We start from the raw sequence: 22,132 nt of genomic DNA on the forward strand, positions 1-22,132 counted from the left end.
TGGTTCTGCCTGTTGGATGAAGTCTCCAACATCTTGAACAAAAATAAGTTTCCAATTTTAGCTACCTATGGTAGCAATTAATGTTTTTATTTTTCTTTTCCCGGGACAAAGGTAGAATATTACTTTCTTCCTGCCCCCATTGCACAAAGAAGAAGATTATTTTCTCCAGTTAGGGCAGGCAATCTTTGTTGACATTTGACTTGTTTCATTGGTGCCCAGAATTGTGACTCAGAAGGGCATTACTGAGTTGAAATGCAACTGTTCACTATGCCAACTGAGTTGGATGGGAAAGAGAACATGGAGAATTCTTATCAGTTGGAATTCCCTCACAATTTAGGCTTGATCCAACTGGGGCAGTAACCATGCACCTCTCACCTTATTCCTTTGAACAGAACTGTCTTTGTGTATTCTTCAGTGAGTCCTGGAAATTAGGTCATTTTTTCTAACTCGCTAATTTTTTTTTTGCTAGACTTTTTGATACGACACAAAGTTCGTGGAATGCTCCAGGCGTGAAACATATACAAGTAATTATTATGTATTTGGTGATAGCAAAACAGAGGTTCAAAGAATTCTAGTATACAAGACCAGCTATTTCTACAAAAGGAAAATGTTATGATCTTATTTTTGACCACAGAATACCAAAGTCTTAACTAAAAAATATCAGTACAGACCAAAATTGCATGCATGGGCATGCATATTCACTTTCTGGGCTTCTTCCTTATTCATGATGGGACTAGGGACAACTCACTTCATATCTGGCTGTACTTTCATGCCACCAGGGCAACATGTGATTTATTTTCCATTTTTGTTTTGTTTTGTTTTTAACAATCAGACTAAACCTAGTTACTCAAATGGATACTTTGGTAGCGCATAGTAAGACTTTAACAAACGTTTTTTGATTGGTTGCTTGACACTAGGCAGACAACCGTAATTTTCCCCAATACCCATATCCACACTGTATGGTTGGCACATAGTAGGGTTTAAAAATATTTGTTGATTGATTGATTTGGAAATGGGTGTATTTGCATGTGGGCTGTCATTTGCAACGAGGAAAAAAAAGAGCAGATACAAACTTGATTCAAGGACTAAGAATAATTAAATGAATTAAAACCCCACAATCTGTGATTCAAAATGAGGTTTATCTTTCTGAAAAGACTTTGGTTTGAAAGATATTCAGTAAAAAATAATTCCTTGAAGTTATATTTAAGCCATTTACAACTCAGCCACTAATTTTGTTAAGACCTGTGTTTGAGTCCTGCCTTGACATAAATTGGGCAAGTCTCTTAATCTCTCAGTTCCCCAGGCAATTCTCTAAGATAATAAGTCCCAGAGCTTGAGCAAATTTCTACACAGGGAGTTCCTAAACTGATGAAATCACAGGTCCAGTAAAAAATAAAATTGGAAATTATTGGAATCTGGGATTAGTGGAATTGAAAGTTCAAATTGTTTTTTGAAACCAAAGTTTGCTTGGTTTTAATATGGTATAACAATCCATTTTCAGAACTTAGGGAGATCTAATTTATAAATGAGTCATTTTCTACAGAAGGGTTATAAAGCAGGTATACTAATGAATACAGTTACAAGATCACAGGAACACAGATTTAGATTGGGAAGGATCCTTAGATCTTATCTTATCCAATGCCTTCATTTTAGAGATGCTCAGAAAAAATACTGATGCTCAGAAAGTCAAAACGAATAGCCCAAATATGGTGGGAACAATATCCTAACTAACCTCTGGCCTCATGCAAGTTAGGCATTTGCCCCTGAAAGGCAACAAAGCTCTCCCTGGGACCTTGATCTAGAAGTCCAAGGCTGAGTTCCCTTAACGAAGCTTTCTGGTAGCCTCTGGCCACATTGACATGGCTTCTATGTCACCTAAGGCCCTAAAATGACCCACTCATGATAAGCCAGGTCAAACACTTTTGAGTCACCACACCCTGTTCACTAGATACATTTCCACATGGAGGTGAAGGGAGACTTTGTCTACCCTAGCTAACCATCCTTATTTAATTAAATATCTTTTATACATCATAGCTAAATAGGCCTCCTTTTGTTGACTGTTGAATGAACTGTGAGTACCTCACAACCTTCTAGCTTGAACCTGAACTAACAGGGGGCCAGTCTGAGTCAGGCCTTCTGTTATACAAAGGTAGTAAGTGGTGGGGTTAGGTTTTGTGCCTAGGCTTCCCACTGCCTCTCTGTTTGTGAAGAGATGTAAATGTATTCATTTAATTTTGAATGCAAAAAGTGGAGAGGGCATGTAAAGTGATGGTAACAGCATGGTTAAAGGCAAAAAGGAGGAAAAACACAAGGTATAGGCTTGTAGGAGTGACCACTCTGAATACATCGCATAATCAGTTGGTTGAAGCTTCCAGGTGGTCCCAACTTAGACCTGGTGATATTATGTTTAAATCAAGGACAGCTCTAGGCAAGATTCAAAAATTGGAGAAATCCGTGGTCTTTCACATCCATTTTTTGTACCCCATCTCTACCTTTTGACCCTTTCTCTCCTCTCTCTGCATACTCAGTAGAGACATTTCCTTTTGTGATCTATTACTTCACTAACAATTTAGTATAAATCACATCATAGAATCATTAGAGCACCATTAGAGTCCATCAATTCTATTTTTCTCATTTTACTGATGGGAAAACTATGCCCAACACAGGAGAAATGACTTGCTAAGGGTCACACAGTTAGTTATAGTGGCAAAGAATCAGCAAATATAGGCAGAGATCTCTAGCTTTCTGATTCTAGTCCAGTGTTGTTGGTTTTTTTTTAACTCTAAATATGCCAAGAATATTTACATATTAAAAACGTAAGATCCAAATGGAAGGTCTAAAGGAATGAATTTCTGACAGTAGAATTTTAGACACTGTAGTATCTAGATGGGAAAGAGGTACAAAGGCCTTTATGACACCCTGAGGCAACCCCATGTAAACTGTTGTCCTATCTTGGCTACGTGTAATGCTCCTCCTTGCCTCCAGCTAAGGTCAGAGCTATAGGGGTTAAAAATTCTAAGGAAATTCAGGGATATGGTTCCACATTAATTCAGCCTGTTCTTGAAAATGGTACATTGTCTCCCTTTCTGGGCTCTATCTTCTCAGGCCTCGTGTTATAACTCTCAGTACTGACCTCCACCTCATTAGCTCACTCTGTGTTTGATTGTGGGCCGGAAGTCTAGGATGCTGGCACAGTGAAGAAAGAAATCACGCTTCATTTGGGGCTCACAGGGGACATATGAGCAATTTTACAACATAAAATAAAGATAAGAGCAGATTATAAAAACATGAAACTGAACAACATAAGGGCTTGCTGAAATAGCTTTTTAACCGCTTGAGCAGCCAACCTACCTTGTTCATTCATTATATCTGTTTTTGGAACCCAATGTCTTGCACTTAGTATATACTTGATACAAAGTGCTATGACCCTTCCTCTTAGTATACATTAAGCTGTTGAGGATTTAAACTAGTATTTGCTTAAGACACAAATGATCACTCCCTTTTGGGGATCTAATAAGAAATGAAAAGGCAAAGAAAAGGGCTCAATTCTGGGTTTAGAATATTGTTTGACATTTTCAACCTCACGAAATAGAGAAGCAGACATTTCAGACAGACAGACATGCATTTTCTTGCTGGATTCATGGTAAACTAAAAACTGTGATGCCCACACCTTCCCTAAGGCAATATAAACCATCTGCCTGACTTGTAAAGGAAACCAAAATTTCTCAGGAAGCTGTAAAATGCTTTTCAGGAATTATCAAAAATGAAAACAGGCTTTTGCTTTGAAGAAGACAGAGGCTGCCAAGCACAACCTTAATTAAAAGAAAATGAAGGGGAGCAAAAGAGAGGGAATAAAAGAGGAAAGCATGGAAGGAAAGAGAGAAATGAAATTTGGAAATTTCTTGTGTCTAATGGAAAATTAAATCCACCAAATGTTTATAAGTCCAACTGCATCAGGAGGACAGAATTTTGTTTTCTCTGGCAGACTAGTATAAAGATTGCCAAAAGTTACACACTAAAAGATGTAAGTATCTTTTGGTTTAAGTATTTTAATATTTGCCACATTTTCACAAACAACTATAGGGTAAAAAAAATTGATACTTGCTGGTATTCATAAGGGTCTTAGTATATTTATAGAAACCAGTCACCTTCTTTTAACAACCTTCTCTCAGACAATCCACAGATACTTTAAGGCTATATGGAGAAAAAATATTAAGTAACATTTCAATATGTCCTCTGCAAATATAATAGTCTTGTTTAAAATTTCATCATTCATATGCATAAGTCTAACAATATATTTGCAATTTACAGACTATGCATTCTTACTACATCAAATATTGAGACTTTTCTACAATTTATTTAAGTGACCCAAGCAGATTTTCTCTACTCTATGTTTTCTGCTAACCAGGGCTTCTTTTTAATCCCCTTAATTTTTAAAAAGGAAATTCTCCTTAGAATCCTTAATTCCCTAAACGAGGCTCTCTCAGATTGTAAACATATGCAAGGCAGAAACACACAAGATGAGAAAACAAAAAAAGGCCTTATACACAGCCTCCCCAAGACCGAGCACTTTCTTGTATCACAGCAGCCTGCCTTGGAGAAAGATTTCTCAGGTTCTTTTAGCTACCCATTCTTTATTCAAGATTGAGCATTACTGGATATTTTGGTGGGCTTTGTCCAGATGGGTTTTAAATGACTGCTATCTTGGCACCTAACTCCTCACTGAAGTATTTACTTTGGAGAAGGCAAGCTTTCTCTTACAGAACAGCACAGATGCTTCAGAAGCAAGCTGCTTTTTGTGGGCAACCGAGATCCGTGACATTCAAACAATAAACAAAAATATTTTAACCCTAAAGAATTTCAGCTTTAAAAACAATCACTGAATCATCCAAGAAGCTAAGGTATGAAAAGGAGACTTGGAGAAAGGTTACCTATGCTTGTGACTGTACAGAGGTACTTTTCATTACCCATCAATCCCATACCTGTAAATGCTGAAGTATTAACTATGCAATGACAATGTAACAGTATAGCCCCGCTCCTTTCAGATACTTCTAGAAAAAGGATGATGATTTTTCCCCCTGTGGCATGCACCACCTTTAACATGGCCTGATGCCTTGGGAGCTTGATTAAAATGCCACCCACTCAAAGAAAAGGAAGAGGGGGAGAAGAAGGACTTTTAACCTTTAAGGAAAAGCCAGTAGGAGCTCCCTACTGCAATGCAGCATTTCACGGAGCCCTGAGCATTCTGCAGTAATGGGAGGCTGGAACTCTGGCAAGTTTATTTTTCGAGTACTTTATTTGGAAAATGTGTAACCAACAGAACGGCCTTCATGTGATGTTACCTACAGTGCACTATCTTGGCATATCCTGGCATCTCTGTATAAACAGAAATGCCTAAAGAAAGACCAAATAGGAAAGCCACCACAAGGATTGTCTTAGAGGAATTTATGGGTTTCCCAGGCAGTCAAAACTCATCTGGGATCCTTGCTAATGCATAGAATGTGTGGAAAAATGCCTTTTGTTTTATTCTTCTGGCTTCTGAGTTTTCTGTTTTATCCTTAAATGGACATATGGTTCTGTTGAAGGCTGAGATGTTTTATCACCTTCTCAAACAATGCCACATACCTTTAAGTGATGACGTTTCTAAAACAAGATAGCAAAGGCTTCTTTTCTTCAATAAACTCTTTGTATGTATTTTTTTTGTTTTTGTTTTTGTTTTTTAGCAGTCATTCATGTTGTTTCAATTCCAGTAGTTTTCTAATCTTGCCAGTGTATATATAGTGAACATATATCATAGTTTTCCTCTCTCCACTGCCCCCAAATAGAATCAGAATCAATTAACTGATGTGCCTAATAAATTTGATTACTGGCCCTCAGTAAGAGAGTGGGGCTATTCCACAATTAGCCCACAATAAAATTATTATATGATTTGATCCCCTTTTTGTTTGATTGCTTATTACTTATTTCATTAGCTCGGTGTGTTTACCTAAGAGGTTCAAGTCTATTCATATCATTTGATGGTGGGTCAGATTGGGAGAAAAAGGGACCTTGCAAAAACAGTATAATCTGGAAAGCTTCAACGGGGTTGACTAATGCAAATATAGATAAACCTCTACAATTCCTTTCCTGCACAGCAGATTCCGACAGCAACAAGAACATTCCGTGGGTGGCTGAGTGGGAGGAGAGAGAGAGCAAACTCATAGAGAAGCACGCTTCCTGCTCAACTCTTTCCAAAATGGCCAAATAATGAAGCCGTAGGCACTGGTGAGAATGGAAAGATGCTGATTTCTTTTGTTATTTCTATGATATCTTTCTGCTTGCTACTTGCAACTTCTACGCAATCTACATCCATTCTTGAGATAACGGAGGTCCTCCGGAATAAACTCCCTTAACTTGTCTCCTCTCTATCTCTACATGTCTTTGTTGTCACACTTTCCTGAGGACTTTCGATCAATGGCTGCTTGAATACTTATTTCCGATACTGCAGATACCTGTTCAGGTATGGGTCCTTTCCAACTCTGAGGTTTTAGAATTTGTGATTCTTTGATTCCCTGGTCACTCTGATGACAATATTGGGGGGAAATTATTGATGACAATCATGGGGAATAAAGCTGCCACATTGAAATGTTTTAAGAAAAATATACTACCTTCATCACAGCCATCAGAGATACCTCAAGGATTATGAAGTTGTAATAAAGAGGTTTGACTGAGACATTTTTCTGTCTCTCTGTTTTAGCCCAGTCCAAATTTTGGTTCAATGAATTTACCAGTATTTAGATTTTAAGATCTATCTGCAGCTTAGAAGATTTTCATTAATTCAGATCTGACCTCTGTCCCTGATTTTGCTCTGAGTTTCTGGGTTGAGAGGTCACATAGCATGGAGGATAGGAAGCTGGACTTGGAGTCAGGACACTTTCTTTCAAAGCCTGAGTAACTCAGACAATAGCTGTGCCATAATAGGCAAAGAATTTAATCCCACAGAGATTCAACATCCTTGTCTGCAGTATGGGGATAATAAAACTTGTGCTAGCTAACTTACATAGTGGTTATGAAGAAAGTGCTTTGCAAAACTTAAAACTATATATACATACATATGCACATATATGTTATTATTACTTATTCTGTGCCAATTCTAAGAATATTTAAGACACAATTGGGGGAATCCTTGCTAAGTTCACCCCACATAAAGTTTCAAGCTCAAAAAAATGGGGCAGATGAATAGTATCTTGGCAATAGAAATAATGGTCAAAACTTGGATTGAAGATAAGCTTAGCACCTTATGTACCCACTAAAGATGGAGCTTGTGCCCATATTTCACTATGGCAATGAGTAATTTCCTCTTGGTTTTCATTTGTCTGTTTTGTGTTTTTGAACCAGACCTATGATTACAGAGCTACAGTGAATTCCCAGTGAGAAAAGACTCTCTACCAATCCAGTCTAGTACCTAGTTGGCAACCTATAGTTTTAAAGAGATGCTATAGCAAGGAAATGTTTATAATTTCATTTATTCTTAATACATCACTTTTTTGTTTGTCTCTCAGGAATGAAAAGCCACTTCAAAAGCTTGTGAAGGACCTTAGAGGGTTCTGAACATGCAGCTCCTAGCACAGTGTCTGGCATGTAGTAGGTACTTTAAAAATGCTTTATTACTGATGTGCTTAAATTGATATTAGAAACAACGTTCATTTTAAGACTACAGCAAATAATTCAGTCATAGAGGATTTAAATGGTTCCCAAATACATATGTTTGAGAACTAGCAGAAAAAAATACTTAGGGAGAATATGTTCTAGTGAGGTTAATTATGCAATGACCTGGGCCTTGAAGAAAATGGCAAGTTCCCACTGTTTTTTTTTTCCTTTTGAGGTGGGGGCAGGAGAGAAGAGCTTTTTCTACATGCAAATGGCACACCAGTCTTTCAAAAACATGACAGCAATTTCCTACTCTTCTTTTTTTAAAAAATAATTCATTTTCATTTTGAATTTAACAAACACCAAGCATTTCCATCTACATAGAATAGAAAAAGAGGATTATACTTATAACTTTGGATCTCTATGCTTTTATTTTTGAATATGTAATTCATTTAACTGGTGGCTTTCCTGGTGACTGCTGGTAATTCTTTTCTGGGCTTCCTTTAACTCTCTCCTGCGCATGGTTTTAAAAAAGATCCTTAAATGACTCTTTTCTTTCCCTTTTTTTTGGGTTACCCTATCTCTATCCTTCCTCCTCCCTTCCCCTTGTTCTTTTTTTTTTTTAAGGCAATTGGGGTTAAGTGACTTGCCCAGGGTCACACAGCTAGTAAGTGTCAAGGCCAGATTTGAACTCAGTTCCTCCTGACTTCAGGGCCAGTGCTCTATCCACTGTGCCACCTGGCTGCCCCTCTTACCCTTGTTCTTATCGAACATGTCAGTCTTTGTTGTTGTTTTGTTCCTACCCTAGCAGTCAGTGGAGATGAACTTCTCTTAAGCCAATCAGATAAAATAATTCTAATACCACCTAAAGTTAAACTTGACTATGTTATTGGCTCATGCCAAATGGGGATAAAATTATAGGTGAGTCCTAGTTCCATTCCTACTAATGAGAGCATTCACCCACCCCACCGGACCTCAGTCTTCTCCCCATGTTCATTTGGCCAACTGCTAAAAGACCAGCCTCCAACGGTGCCGTAATGTTAACAGGAGCCAAAGACCTTGCAGCAGGTGGTACCACCTCTGCCTACAAAATTCCAGCCCAAACAATCTGCTCCAAGCTGTAGGCAAATCAGGAGAATGCACTTATGACTCAGTCTGCTAAGTAGGAGGATTGTTATTGTTATTTTAGTTCCTGCCAGGATGTGTAGGCAATTTTCCCTCTTTCGATCTTGTTTTAGGCATGGGAGAGTCCCCTCCATATCAGACCCCTTGAGTTTGTGTGTGTGTGTGTGTGAGTGTGTGTATGTGATATAAAGGACTTGGAGTTAGAAGACCTGGGTTGGAGTCTCCTTTCTATGCCTCAGTTTCTTTACCAGTAAAATAAGGAAATTAGACCAGAAAATTTCTAAAACCCCTTTCTACACTGTGATTTTGAGCATAAACAGAGCCAGAAGCATTCTAGGGTCCAAAAAATACTGCTAGTTAATGGTGTAGGTTAGAGTTGGAATTTATAAAGGCAACATTTGATATTCTAGTTTACTAACAACTTCGGTTTTTTAAAATATTTTTTAGTCTCTTAAAAATTATTCACCCAGAATGTTCTGGCATTGAGGTTTGGGCAGTGATGGAGTAGCAATTAGTGTGACTCAGGGTATTCATTTTCAGAGAAAATAACTTAAAATTCTTAATTTTTCTCTTTTATTTAAAGCCACTGGGGGGTATTGTGGCCTTGCTGTTTGATTTTTTCTTGCCAAGTAGCTAAAAAAGATCTTAGAGATGTAAACATTTATAGCAAGTTACTGTTTTTCTGAATATATTTTTTAAATCGGCTCAACTTGAAGGAAATAGTGGTTGGAAGGATGGTCTCTCTCTCTCTCTCTCTCTCTCTCTCTCACACACACACACACACACACACACACACACACACACACACACACACACACACACACCCCTTCTTTCACAACAAGAGCACTGCTGATGCATAGACGCCATATTTTCCCCATCTTCATTAGGCAAACAGGGCAGATTTTCTACTTCATTTTTAGGTGGAGATAGGGAGCCATAGAGACTAGTACTGTAACGAGGCTCCAGTGCACATGATGAACCAATTACAGACAAAGGATTCCAAGTCCATGGATCTTACTACCGAGTATTTCCATTTCTTTTGCCGTTGGAAAACCCCACAACCATTAAAAGTGGTGATGAAAGAGAAAATCTAGTTAGGGCTTCTTTTGAACTTCTTACATGCTTCACTTATACTCTCTTAGGGTGCAGGATAGAGAAATAGTCCACAGCAATCAAACTGAAGTATTTTTCTTTTAAGTTTCCTTTAAATTTAAGATATTATGTTTACCCAGTACCATTTCTGGAGAAATAAAAGAGAGTTGCATTATTATGCCCTGTGCAAAATCAGCATGTGTTAAGTGTCTCGTTGGACTCAAATGACCCAAGCAGCCAATGAGGAAAGCACTGTTCTACTAAGAAAAATATAAACAAGATGGGGGTATAAGAGAATCTTAATTCCTCACCAACATATTAAAGATGTATTATATGACATATTCTATATGCTACTCACCTAATAAATTCAATAAAGATGTTAAAGCACTTATTATGAACAAGGCTACAAGACTGAAGGATGGGAAATACAAAGCTAAATAAGGGATTCTCCCTGTCCTTAGCATGCTTATAATCTAGGAAGTGAGAGAATATGAAAGTATTTATTGACAACCATAATAACAAAGCCATATGAGATTAGTGCCCAAACAAAGGTCCATAACAATTCTGAAGTGATCTGTTTGTGTGATCAATGACAGGCAATTCACTTCCCCTCTTTGGGACCTCACTTTAAAGTGAGGCTGCTGACTTTGCACAGCCCTCTCTCACTTAAATCCAATTCACTTGCATATCATAGCATCACCTCCGTGATGTCATATTCCTCTTCGAGAATGAAGGATAAAGAACAGCTGAGAAATGAAAGGGTTGTACTGGATGAAACTTTGAGGTTCCTTCTATCTCTAAACCTATGAAACTGTTGGGTTTTGGATTTTTCACTCTTTCCTTGTGATGTTCAAATTACATGGTGAACTTGACCCTGGCTCTATATTAATCGTATAGAGATTCCTGACTACTACAGAAGCTCCATTTAACTCAGGCTTTAACATAAGAGATTGCAGTTGAGCTGGGCTTTGAAGGAGGGCAAAACTTTGGACAGCAACATGAAAAGATGACATTTCACAGAATGGAAAATTTTGTAAAGTCTTCTCTATATCTTTACTCACAAGTCTCATAGCAACCTCATAGGTTTGATCATTCCTTTTTTACAGATCAGGAACATGAGACCCAGAGAGGTTCAGTGACTTCATCATGGGTCACAAAGGCAGCAAGTCCCAGAGCCAGGATGTAACCCACATCTTCCTGACTCTGTCTAGTACACCACAAGTGAAAGGGCCAAGGAAAATGTGTACATGGGGACAAATTAGGTAGCGAGAAGGAAGCAGGAAAATAAGTAGACCTATTTGGGGGAACCATGAATAGTCTAGCTTGACTACAGCAAAAAGCGTACATGAAGTAAAGTAGTATGGAATAAGGTTGGGAAAGTATGATGTATATTATTATTGTGGGGCTCAGAATCCTTGAATGTCATACATGAAACTTGGTAGATTGGGAGAATAAGGTTATATATCAGTGACAGAAACAGAAATGTCAGGGAGAGAGACAGATTTTTTGATGGGGTGGAGGGAATATGATGAGCCTGGTTTTGGACACATGGTATTTGAAGTGGCAACTGTACACCAAGGTAGAAATATCTAGTAAACATCTAGGGAATATATTGAATAGAGTGCTGAGCTTAAAGTTAGGAAGATATGAGTTCAAATATTTCCTCATAAGTGACTCTGGACTACTTCCTTAACATCTCTCATCTTATTTTCAACATTTGTAAAATGAAGATAATAATAACATCTAACTCACAGAATTGTTGTGGGATCAAATGTAAAAATTTTACATACATACATATAAATACACACACACACACACACACACACACACATATATATATATATATATATATATACACACATATAGTACTTTGTAAATCTTAGGAGCAATATAAATGTTAGTTATTATTGATGTTGTTGTTACTGTTGTTGTTATTCATAAATTTGGTTCTGGGGGCACCTAGGTGGTGCAGTGGATACAGTACTGCCCCTGGAATCAGGAGAACCTGAGATCAAATCTGGCCTCAGACACTACTAGCTGTGTGATCTTGGGCAAGTCACTTAATCCCAATTGCCTCCTCCTACCCCCAAAATAAATATGGTTCTGGAGATCAGGAGGGAGAATGGAGTTGCTAGTGGGATAGAGTTAGAGGCTGCAGAATGACAAGATTTCAGAACTGAAAGGGGCTAGAGATCATGTAGCCTAACTTTATAATTTTACATAAAAGAAACTGAAGACAAGAGGTCAAGTGAATTGTTTAGAGTCACACAGCAAGTTAAAGGGAGAGCTGGAACTAGAACTGCCTCCCAGTCCAGGTGTTCCTTAGGAGCCCACTACACTGCATCTCCTAATGAACATTTTATGGTAAAGGTGAAATTTGAGTCTCCTTTTCTGCGAGGTGACAGTTGAAATTTTAAGAATGGAGGAGTCTACTAAGGAAAGGGATAAAATGAAGAAAAAGGCACAAGGACGCAGCCATGGGGACTGCTTAAATTTAGGGTATGTGAGGTGGAACAAAAGTCAAAGAAGTAGCCCAGGAGGTGAAAGAGGCGGAGACTCATGAAAGGGCATCTTTTTTTTTTTTGCTTTTAGGCAATTGGGGTTAAGTGACTTGCCCAGGGTCACACAGCTAGGAAGTGTCAAGTGTTTGGTCTGAGGCCAGATTTGAACTCCTGACTTCAGGGCCGGTGCTCTATCCACTGCACCACCTAGCTGCCCCCATGAGAGGGCATCTTCAAGGACATAAGAGAGAACAGTGGGTTGAGGAGATGGTAGTGAATGGTGTCCCTTACTGCAGAAAGGTCAAAGAAGGTTTGATGTGGTTAACTGGAAAGGTATTGGTGACTAATAACAGCACTTTCAATAGAGCAATGGTGAGATAAATCAGATTGCAGGAGGCCGAAAGTAAATAGGTGGTGCCAACATATAACTTCAAATTGCTCTTTCCTGAAGTTCAGAAATGAATGAAATGGAGTCATGGGAAAGTTGCAGAGAAGCAAAAGAAATAGAAGAAAGAACTTTTTCAAATAGAAGATATCTAAGAATGGAGGCAGAGAGGAAGGAATCAGTGGGAAGAAAAAGAGCTAAGATATGCAGGAGAAATAAAATGATTGTTCAAGCAGAGACAATTAATAGGTGGGAGAGAATAGGATCGAGTTGGTGTTACCCTTCGAAAAAAGGGCCAGCTCCTCTTGGGGCAGGAGCAAATGAAGGAAAAAATGTACAAGGGTATACAGAAGTTTCATGGTATAGAGTAGTGGAGTTGAGAGCTCCTGTGGAAAAGCTATAATTTTTCAATAGGGAGGCAAGTTTGTAAGAAAGGTGGGGATGATGCTGTAAACTTGAAACTAAAAGAGAATTGAGGCAGGCAGCTGATAAAAGATAAATGAGGAAAAAAAAGAACTATCAAGGAGCAGTGAAAGCCTACATGAAATTAGGTCTCACAAATTGGTAATATATTCAAGTTAATTTAATTCAGAGACTTCCCCTACCCCCACCCCTGAGGGAGGGGAGGAAGAGAATAGAGACCTCGAATCAAGAAATGGTGAGAAATCACTAGGGATATGGATTTAAAAAAACCCCAATAACAACAACAGTCATGAAGGGAATGGGATGGAGAGATTCAAGGATGAGGTGTTGAAATAGCCATCAGTGAGTTCAAGCCTGAGCATGTTGGCATGTGGATACAGAACAGAGGTGTTAGAACAGGAGAGTGAGGAAGAACGGAGGGCTTGGTTGAGAACAAAGAGTACTTGGTAGGATAAAAGGCATAACAAAGGTGAAAAAATATAAGTCTGGAGTTAGAGATTGACATTTCAGATTTACAAATCTTGGTAGGAAAATAGTTTAAAGTAATGGTGAGATTTAAGTTATCACTATCTAGGTGAGGGGTGGAAATAGAGTGAGATGGACATCACACAAACTAAGGAAACAAGGAACTCCAAAGCCTTGTTGTTTTGGATGGTCTCCAAGATAGATGTTGGAGTCACCCAAGATAATGGTAGGGGGCTGGTTAGAGAAGAAGACCACATCAGGCATCAAAACCACTGAGGATGCTGAATTGTTCTATGCAAAGAATAAAGGAAAGGATGTTTTAATTGGAAAAATTGTCGAGTTATGGTGGCAGAAGAATAGTATGGGCTTAGTTGAGGGGAGCAATGAGTACAAAGGGAGCAATCTGAACATTTTCCTCCATAATAGAATGTAAGTGCCCTGAGGGAAGGGACTACTGGGATTGCATACCCAAGCACCTAACCCCAATGTACCTATATGTGTGTATGGAGAATGAATATTCAAGAGAATAAATGCAAAACACACGCAGGGTAGTTAAATACAAAGAGATGATGAGGGATGGCTAATGCAAAGCCAGTGAATTGGAAGGGAGAGAAAGCCAGTTTGGAGAGAGAGTGGAAAGTTGGGGGGGGAGTGGTCAGTTATGGATGAGGCTGGAAAGGAGAGATTGGGGCCAAGTTGTGAAGGCCTATAAGAATCAAACATAAATGGTTTATTTTTTATCCTAGAAGCAATAATGGGAACGATTTGTTGTTAGCCATGAATTGAGAATCCTTTCCAATTGGTAGAACCTCTGAGAACCTGTTCTCCGACGGCCTTTCAGTGCCCAAGATTAGCTCCATACTGTAATGCACTCAATAGTTGATAAGAATAGTCATCCAGTTAACTGAACAAGTTTAGTTCCAGCTCTGTTACTAACCAGCTGCATGATTGGGGGCAAGTGATTCCCCCTCTCTGGATCTCACTTTGTTCATCCATAAAACAAGAAGGTTAGATTAGATTTTGTGTAAAATCCTCATAGTCTAGACCTAAATCAATAAAAGGTGACATTCTATTATCCAACAAAACAAGAACATAGTGCAAAATTTTGAGTCTTTCACAATGTTATAAATGTTACGTGCCTCAGAAATATTTCAAGGAATTAATTATGATAAGGCTGGATAATAGTCAGCTCCAGTATGTGAAGTCAGTATTCCATATTCTTATTACTACATTAAATTCAACTAGTTGTTTACCATTAAATGCAATTCTGGTACACTGTGAGCCAATATGAATGTTGATATTTTACAGTTCATAAATGTATTTGTTTCTATCTGAAGCAGTCAGTAGAATTTTTTTTTCATAAGGAAAGCCAATTCAATAATGAGATTTTCCCCACCCCAGAGCCCCTCAATAACCACATAATAGAAAGGGTCTTACCAAGTTAAGCTGATAGCAAAGAAGCAAGGCTGTTATGGCCTCTTCTTAAAGGACCAATAAGATGAGCTGGGTTTCTATAAAGAAAGATGAGAAAACGTGAAAGACTTCTTCTAAGTATTTTATATACAATGCATTTTAATTAAAGAGAAAAACAAGGGAAAAATAAATGTCCTCAGGCAAATCACACACACACAAACACACAAAGGAATGAATAGGGACTGTTTTAAAATGGTGGTTCTTTTATTTGGGAGATGTGACTAAAACTTAATGAAATGAAGTTCCATAAGGCACTTGAGACCAAAGCCATCCTCGGGCAGGCACACCTTGGGTGCTGCTATGCTCACTTCCTCTCTTTTTATCCTGCCACTCAAAAGCCTCCATTAGCCAACCACTTAGCTGAAAAAGCAGAAGTTCTCCTTTGGATTATGTCAAGAAATTAGCACAAAGCACCAACTTTGCCTTTGATGTTTTGGGAAGCAAGCTTTATTTTTTTTTTGTCAAGCACTAACACGTTTATTATTTGTTCATCATTACAAGAAGATAACTTTATAATACTGAACAATTAGCTGGGAAGTTCAAAAGTTCATTCACAATGCTCGCAACTAGACTGACTGAATTTTAACTTTATTGCTAGGTTTGATTTTAAAACTAAATGGGCTTGGTAGAGGCATAAACTCTTAATCCTAGCATTCCAGGCTCTAATCCGTCTTCTTAGGTTTATCTCATAGCACTCCTCTTCATGTACTCTGTGTTGAAGTCCAACCAGACTATTCTTCACCCTGGATTCTTACCTGACCCTTTATTATCCTGACGCCTTTGTTTCTACCGCTGTCATGCTTACAATAGATTACTTCTCCATCTCTACGGAAATTCTTCCCTTCTTTTGAGGTTTAACTCAGATGCAACCTCCTTTAAGAAGAATTCCCTAAAATTTTCCAGCCTGCTCCAAATCAGGTGGCCTCTCTGTCCTTGAATTTCTTACAGGATTTCACCTCGTCATATCCTATGCATTTAATACATACTCCCTTTTATCACCCCATTAAGTCATAAGCTACTTAAAAGGAAGATTTATGTCATATCTATCTTTGTGTTCCCAATGCATATCCAGGGTTCCATATGTAATAGGTGTTTAATAAATGTTTGTTGAATTGAATTGAATACTGTGAGCATGGTCTCTATTAGAATTGTCAGGCCTCATTGTAATCTGTGCTTTATGACTATGTTATGCTTTCATTTTCAGGATTTAGAAGACTCATGATTATTATTCCTTTGTTCAGACAGCTTACACAATTTGAAAAAGGTTCTGGAAGTAGCCTGAACACATATTATTAAGTCTAATGTGAACCTCCAACCCAGTGATTATGGTAGAAGTTGGCTATATTATCCTCACAAACCCACTGGTTTATTTTGCTTATTCCTCTGGGTTAACTCAGTTTATTCAGAACTTGCTTTTCAGCCTCTCCTCACCCCAATCAGCTTCTTGGGAGTGAATGTAAACTCATAGGATGGTAAGAGTTGAAACGAGCCTTACAGATCATCTTATTTTATAGATGAGGAAACTAAGGCCCAGAGAAATGGGGCAGTGAGGTGGAACAATGGATAGAACAGTGAGCTTGGAATAAGGAAGATTCATCTTCATGAGTTCAAATCTGGCCTCAGACACTTACTAGCTGTATGATCCTAGGCAAGTCACTTAACTCTGTTTGCCTTAGTTCCTCATCTGTAAAATGAACTGGAGAAGGAATGGCAAAACACTCTAGTATCTTTAACAAGAAAACTCCGAATGAGGTCAAAAGGAGTTGGACATTACTGAAAGAACTCTACAATGATAACAAAAGACCCTGGGAAGGGAAGTTATTTGTCCAAGGTCACAGGCCGGTAAAAGGCTCAGCCTGGATTTGAACACAACTTTTCTACCTCCAAATTTGGTATTCTTTCTACTATATCAACCAGAATTTTTCTCTCTGTAGCTTCAACAACTTTAACTTTCAATGCCAACCATATCTGCTATTTATGACCTTTGGAACATCAAGACAAAATAATCTTTTATTCTAGTTCCATGGTCCTGAATATCTCTTCTTTCTGTCTTAGTTTTTGGGCTTATACCTAAAGGTTATACTTAATTCAATTTTTACCACTCTTTTCTTTTTTTCCACAATAGAATACATCAACAATGCTCTAAGTTGTACTTTTCAAACACTGCAGACAGAAATGGGATACTATGAGTAGGAAGCAGGCTGTCTGAAACAAACACTATAATGTGTTTAATTACATGTTATTTGGATGTCACTGTGACAGCTTGCTTACTCAGTTGGCAATGCCTTTCAGCTTTGTGCTCATGATTTTTGCTTTAGAAATATTATATGAAGGAGGAAGTACTATTAAAAACATACTATCTAATAAATAGCAGATGACTGGTCAGACTGGTCTAGCTCTTTCTTTCAAAAAGACTACCAATTTCCCTAATATAATAATCAATTGAATGAAATAAGTGCTACAGGATGGAGGCTCTAGCTCAGGCTGCATTGATTCTATCCAGCCACAACATGCAATGGAATTTTAAAACAAGCTAATTAAGTTTTCTCTGGCTTTGTGGATTAGTGGAGACAACTGAACCTATTAGACATCTATGGTTTTAAGAGTATTGAGAGTATTGGGTTTTTTTTCCAAATTTTTGAACATTTTTATTTAAAGTTTTGAGTTCCAAATGCTGTTTCTCCTTCCCTTGTCCCTGAGATGTTATGCAATCAGATATAGATTATACATGTGGAATTATATGAGACATTTCCATATTAGTCATTTTTACAACAAGATTCAAATAAAAGAAAAAAATGAAAGAAAGTGAAATTAGCATGCTTCGGTCGGTATTTAATCAATATCAGTTCTTTCTCTGGAGGCGGAGAGTATTCTTCATCATTAGTTCTTTGGGTTTGTCTTGGGTCATTTTATTGCTAAGAACAGCTAATTCATTCACAATTTTTCATTGACAATATTGCTGTTACTGTGTACAACGTTCTCCTGTTCTGTTCATTTCACTATGCATCAGTTCATGTAAGTCCAGATTTTTCTGAAATCCTGCTTGTCATTTCTTATAGCACAATAATATTCCATTACAATCATATGCCACAGCTTCTTTAGTCATTCTCCAATTGATGGGCATCCCTTTGATTTCTGATTCTTAGCAACCACAAAAACAGCTACTACAAATATTTTTGTGAAAATAGGCCCCTTTCCCTTTTTTTGGATGTCTTTGGGATATAGACCTAGCAGTGGTATGTCTAGATCAAAGTGTATACACAGTTTTATAGTCCTTTGGGCACAGTTACAAATTGTGCTCCAGAATGGTTGGATCAGTTCACAACTCCACCGACAGTGTTTCAGTTTTCCCTCATCCCTTCCAACATCTAACATTTTCCTTTTTTGTCATATTAACCACTCTGATAGGCGTGAGGTGGTACCTCAGGGTTGTTTTAATTTGCATTTCTCTGATCACTAGTGATTTAGAGCATTTTTATATGACTTTGGATAGCTTTGATTTCTTTGTTTGAAAACTGCTTTTCATATCATTTGACCATTTATTAATTGGGGAATGAATATTTTTTATAAATTTGACTCAGTTCCCTATATATTGAAAAATGAGGCCTTTATCAGAGATACTTGTTGGAAAATTTATACATATCGCTGAAATTTTCTACTCTTTCTCCAACTTAAAAAAAAGTTCTTTATGTGTTAGCTAGAGATTAAAAAGGATCTCCAATTATAAATGCTTTAGCATTGGTTCTCACTCTAATCAAGGGAATTTACTGAACAAGCCTAAAGAGAGATAATGGACAACTGGGGTTTCAAGACTCATTTTAGTCCCCCAAACAAAACCCCATTTCTCAAGAGGGATTAAAATAGTTCAAATGAAAGGGTAGCTGATCTAACCTCTAACAAAAAGGTAAATGATCAGCAAAACAATCTAAGAGATTTACTGAAAATAGTAAGAACTAGAGGATATCATGGAATCCAAAAAAAGGTTCCCAGCACATCCCTTCTTTCTCCACCTGCAATATTGTGCGTTCAAACCTCCAGAATGACTTCTACAAGGTTTTTTTTTATTGCTGTTAAAATAGATTATATTCTTTTAAAATTGTTTATCCATGTATGATTACTCCCATTTAAACTTAATCTTGAATTGGTTATAAATTCCATTCTTTAAACTTATAAAAGCTGAATAATTTCATAGAAGTGGGTACGTCCTCCAATGACGCCTTATTAAATGATTGAGTTGCTATAGCCAAAATGCCTCACAAGCTGGTGGCCACACTTGGGATGAGGTTTTTGAAACTCAGCCAGATGCAACAGGGAGCTTCTCACCTGGTAAGTATGTGCTAAGGCTTCCACTCTCATTCTATGTTTTTAAGATTCCTTACGTAGATAAGACAGATGTGCATAGATTTTCTGTTATTTGATTGACTATAGGAGAACCGCTATAAAAGCACACATAAAGAAGAATTGATAAAATTTAGATATCTTTAAGCCAAAATCCCTCATTTTTATAAATCAAGAACCTTAAGCTAAGAGGGGTTAAATGTCTTATCCTAGGTCAAAGGAATAGTAAATCCTACAATCATTATTTGAACCCAGGTCTTTTGACTCCAAATCCAGAGCTCTTTCTACTGTCAAATTATGGATATAGAATTCATCTGACAACAGCACAGGAATGGGTCTCATGGAGAACTGCCTTTGAGTCCTAAACCCAAGAAGGCTCCCTATCTGGGTTAAAGAGCCCATTGTTTTAACAAAGGAGACCTTCAGAATAAACCTTCACTGCATTTGGGTGCCACACATAACATGTTTACAGAGTTAACCTTTCTTAAATGTGTTCTACCATGGGCATCCTTTGGTCAGGGGCCTCCAAATTGAAATGTTTTGAGTGGCTGGAATCCTGGGTTTTGCTTCTGAGAGCTAATCTTAATCATTTAATTGTGATCATTGCTCCATTCAGCCGGCTCTCAGATTCACAAGGGCTCCTTTGTAGGACATCCCTACTACCATCAATCTGCTCTCCTAGATTTTGAACAGGGCCTGTGATTCAGCATGCCTATGTCCATAATCACAGCATTTCTGCTACTGGGGAATGAATTACTAATATTGTTGGGAAAATATCCATTATCCAGCCAATCTTTGAAGCTGCAGGATGGCTGCCAGTGCACATTCATTTACCCTAACATGTTACTGAATGACTTCCATCTCCCTACGACACTTTCATTCCAGGCAGTTGTTACCACTACTCATTTGTGCCAAGAAAAAAAAATAAAGAGCTAAGGCTTTTTTTTTTTTACTATAAAACCAGCTCAAATCCTTTTTTCTTTCATAAGGCCTTCTTTTTAAAATCAATGCTTCTTTTAAAAAGAATTCTGTCTCTGGCAGAAAATGATTTGAAATATATATTTTTAAATAATTGAATGGATAATGGCTAGAATACAAAATCACATATCTTTCAACAATATTTACAAAATTCTTACTGCTAGAAGCTGGAAATACAAAGACAAAACAACAACAAAAACCCAAACCAAGACAATAATGTCCTTTGTTTACCCTCAAGAAGCTTCTATTCTAAATAAGTAAATATAAAGTATTTACAAATAAACACAAATCAATTTCAGGAGGGAGTGAGCCCTAACAATAACTATGGTTGATGAACGGCCTATGTAAGAGGTGGCATCTTGCTAAGATTGAAGGAAGTAGCTCTGGCTGAGGCCAACCAGTACAGCCATGAAATAAATATTCCCACTGGAGCTCCAATTAGATGATAAGAGGTCTTGGTTACAGTGAGCAACAAAAGTGATGCATGAGAAACATTGTTTAAGTACTCTAGTGCAAAAGCATGGAGATGAAAGGAGAATCTTGTTGAAGGAACTAGGCCAGTGAGGACTGTATGGAGGGGAAAGAAGTATATGAAGATTAGGAAAGTAAGAAAGAGCCAGGTAGCGATGAGCTTTAGAAGCTCAAAAGAACTTACTTTGATCCTGAAGGTAATAAAGAACCATTCACTAGAGATCTTTGAGCAGGGTGGGTAACAGGGTCAGATCTATGCTTTAGAAAAATCACCTTGGCCATATTTGTATATATGGAATGCTTTGAAGGTAGAAACCACAAGATTTGGCAATTAATTGTTTATGTTAGGTGAGTAAGAGAGAGATGTCAAGGAAGACAATGAGACTGAGAGGAGAATAGTGCCATGGGTAATGATGTGGAAGTTCATCAGAGGAGAAGGTTTGGGGCAAAGATAGTGTTTAGAAGTCTTGTTAAGCTAAGTTTGCTTAGCACAAGTTTTCTGATCACCTTCTCTGGAGGAAATCAATATGGCTAGGTCTTAATTGGATGGTTTAGAACTAGGAGGAATCTGAGAGATTATGTGATCAAACACTCTCATTCTGAGGAAATAACCCTAATTCTGAGGAAACTAAGGTCCAGAGACTTGACATGATTTGCCAAAGGGACCAAGGAGGTAATTATCAGAGTCACTATTGAATACAGGTCTTATGGCTCTAAATTCTGAGTTCTGAGAAAGGCTCATACTTTGTCCTATTATCAGTTTTCTCATCCATAAAGTGGTTATTAATTACATCAAAGGTATCAATTTCCCAGCCTATGGTTACTCTAGTATACCCCAAACTAGATTAAAATATAACTGACAAATTCTTAACAAAACAAATAAAAAAGATAATATAACATAGATAATGTTAATTTATGGTTTTCTAAGTCATTATGCAAGGGATCTTTTTCTATCTGAGCTTGGCATCAATGAATTACACTATCTATATTATAGATTTGTTGTGAGGAACACATTTCTATTTGAGCCTGAGACCAATGATTTATATCATGTATCTTATAGATTTGTGAGAACACTTAAATATGTGAGTTATTATATTTCAGAATGATATCCAATAATTATATTATAACTTACAATAATATTCAGGATTCAAAAGACACAAAATCAGTATGGAAAGGAAAAAGAAGCAGGAATGAATTACGCATGCTATAATTTCTATCGTCTGCTTAAAATACATCCAGATAAACTTTTGGG

The 22,132-nt window shown here is 37.6% G+C and overlaps 1 protein-coding gene across 16 annotated transcripts in view; it reads right to left on the reverse strand.

Annotated features, from left to right (window-relative positions):
* Positions 1–22,132, reverse strand: part of MAP2 (microtubule associated protein 2) — a 372,733-nt gene that overhangs the window by 123,515 nt on the left and 227,086 nt on the right. For all 16 annotated transcript variants that reach the window (XM_021008691.2, XM_078147423.1, XM_078147429.1 and 13 more), the window contains one exon: positions 15,058–15,131. The gene's annotated coding sequence lies outside the window, so the exon portion shown is untranslated. The remainder of the gene's footprint in view (positions 1–15,057; positions 15,132–22,132) is intronic.

Source organism: Phascolarctos cinereus, unplaced genomic scaffold, assembly GCF_003287225.1.
Source record: "Phascolarctos cinereus isolate Bilbo 61053 unplaced genomic scaffold, phaCin_HiC Scaffold_7;HRSCAF=346, whole genome shotgun sequence".
NCBI lineage: Eukaryota > Metazoa > Chordata > Mammalia > Diprotodontia > Phascolarctidae > Phascolarctos > Phascolarctos cinereus.